This window comes from Phoca vitulina, unplaced genomic scaffold (assembly GCF_004348235.1).
Source record: "Phoca vitulina isolate PV1807 unplaced genomic scaffold, GSC_HSeal_1.0 scaffold14, whole genome shotgun sequence".
Lineage (NCBI taxonomy): Eukaryota > Metazoa > Chordata > Mammalia > Carnivora > Phocidae > Phoca > Phoca vitulina.
The window spans coordinates 35,409,137-35,411,748 of NW_022589717.1; the positions used below are offsets into that span (position 1 = coordinate 35,409,137).

At 36.8% G+C, this 2,612-nt stretch overlaps 1 non-coding gene across 1 annotated transcript; it reads left to right on the plus strand.

Annotated features, from left to right (window-relative positions):
- Positions 1–1,316: 1,316 nt before the first annotated feature.
- LOC116637629 lies at positions 1,317–1,369 on the plus strand. The gene has a single exon (XR_004300510.1). It is a non-coding gene; the product is annotated as a small nucleolar RNA SNORD74 (small nucleolar RNA).
- The last annotated feature ends 1,243 nt before the right edge of the window (positions 1,370–2,612 follow it).

A 2,612-nucleotide genomic window follows, 5' to 3' on the forward strand; every position in this document is an offset into this window, starting at 1 on the left:
ACAAAATGAAATGCAAATAATTACTTGTATCTCGTATTTAATTCTCATTTCAGGGGTGTCTGGGTGGCTTAGTTGGTTCAGCATCTGACTCTTGATTTCAGCTCAGGTCACGATCTCAATCAGAGACTTAAGAGCTAGCCCCACATTGGCTCTGCCCTGGGAGTGGAGCCTGCTTAAGATTCTCTCCCTCTCAAAAAAAAAAAAAAATTCTCATTTCAAAATCTATTTTATTATTTATAAATATTAGAAATGTAAAGTTTAAATGTTGTATATGAATCATGTTTTGATAACTTTGTGGTAAAAAAAGAATTTTCCCATGAGACTTTTTTTTTATTGTTTTATCTAATTAATACAGATCTATGTATGGGCTTTTATTAGTGTTTTGTGAACATGGTGTTATAAATGTGCTCCTAGGCCCAAATATTTTTATATTAATCAACTCCAGCTCAGTTTTTGACAGAAACTTTTTGGGCGATACGTCTTCAGATTTAATCACAAACAATACATTTAAGGCTTCTTTTTCTTACTTTCCTCCATGTGTCTTTTTTTTAATTTATTTTTTATTTTTTTATTTTTATTTTTAAGGATTTTATTTATTTATTTGACAGAGAGAGACACAGCGAGAGAGGGAACACAAGCAGGGGGAGTGGGAGAGGGAGAAGCAGGTTCCCCGCTGAGGAGGGAACCCAACGCGGGGCTCCATCCCAGGATCCTAGGATCATGACCCGAGCCGAAGGCAGATGCCCAAAGACTGAGCCACCCAGGCACCCCTCCTCCATGTGTCTTAGACTCTTTTATTAAAATATGCTTACGGTGGCTAGTTTAAAAAACAGTGTGAATCTTAAACTTTTGTTTTGTTTAAAAAAATCCATGCACTCGTTCAACATGGAGTATATTTCTTTGAGTTGCTCATGTGAGAAGCAAGCTGTAAATCAACTTGCAATGTTTTTCTTAATTTGGGACTTGTGTTCAAGGCCAGTGTTAATTATCTCTGTCCCAGTATTCTACTGCTTTGAATGTGTTTCTTCTAATCATGATTATCCAGGCTCTCCATCTGTCTTAGTTTTAGATGTCTAGACTGCCCCTTCGTGAGAGATACCCTGAGGAATCCAATTTCAAAACAACCCTTTAAGTATGTTAAAAACTATTCAGCATTTTACATTACATATGTAATAGAACAAAAATGGATCACTAGAAAGAAACCTGATCTATTGAAATTGATAATGAGCTTCGTATTTTACAACCTAGGTTCAAAATCATTATAATTTGTTGGGTTTAATGTAGAGCATGAAATCAGCCATAATATCTGGTTTGTTAAAATATGCCTGTGATGAAGCTTGCGTTGGTAGGGACATCTGAGACTGGTTTGCTAAAATATAACACAGGCCGCTGGGGGCAGGGAAGTTTTCAGAGGAGGGTGTAGGCCCTTGGAATGTCCAGGCCGGCGTAACCACTCTGCTATTGGAATGCCGCCAGGGAGTTGCCTTCCCCAAGCTCTCTTAGCCCGAAAAACCACCCTGTGATCTAAGAGATGTATGCATTGTCCCTTAGGCTATGATTAGCAGAACTGTAGAACACGCAGATTAGCATATCCTATCTTTCCGGTAAACAGATCCTCCCAGTTCCAGTAAGACCCCTTGTCACACATCACGTGCTTGAGAAACAGTGATAAGGATTTGTGATTCTCTTGAAGGACCAATAAAAGCGGGAGTAAAGAAGAGCAAAGGGTTTTCGTCTCTGAGCTTTGACCCCCTTGCCTTCTCCTCTCTTTCACTGCAAAGTCTGGGCTCATCTTTCATCCATCGGTACAGGGATTGCTGGCCATTCCCGTCAATAATTATGCTTTGCTTATTTTAAAAACTCACATACTTTATCAGAGGCACCACATCCTCCAAGGAAAAGAAAGAGGGGATCTTTCTAATAATACCTATAGAAGTCTTTTTGCTGGTTCTTTTCACTCCTTATTATCCATAGATGTCACATGTGCATGATTTCTGCTGGGTTGGGGGAAGCACAGCTGGTAGCTACCATCACAACTCAAATACACATCTGGTGTGATATTGCCAAAAAGATTCTTCACTAATTTATATGATGAAACATCTTTTACCTACTACCCCTTCTCACAGAAGCGCAAGATATTTCCCAAAAAAAAAACCATCTGGACTCTTTGGTAAAAGGAGATAGTTTTGTTTTGTTTTGTTTTGTTTTGTTTTATTAACATACACTGTATTATTTGTTTCAGGGAAAAGAGATATTTCTTATCTAATAAGACACTGTTTTCATTGGATTTATTAGATTATCTCATTAGATTTTATTATTTTTTCGACAATTTGGTATTATGCATTGCATCACTGACAATTATATATTAGTGTCAGATACGTTAATTCAAAAATAACCTTTTGAAATATTTTTGAGGATCCTTCTTAATTATTTCAACTGTCTAAGACTTTCCAACATACCAAGAAAGAACTAATTACTTCTTTTCCCAGTTTAGCAAATTCATTTTTTGTCTCTTTTACTCAAGACTTGGCATTCCATAAATCTTCAAGTCTCCAAAAGTTGCTTTAAAATAATTTCAGTACTAAAATATAAAATCAACTCTTTATAACCAC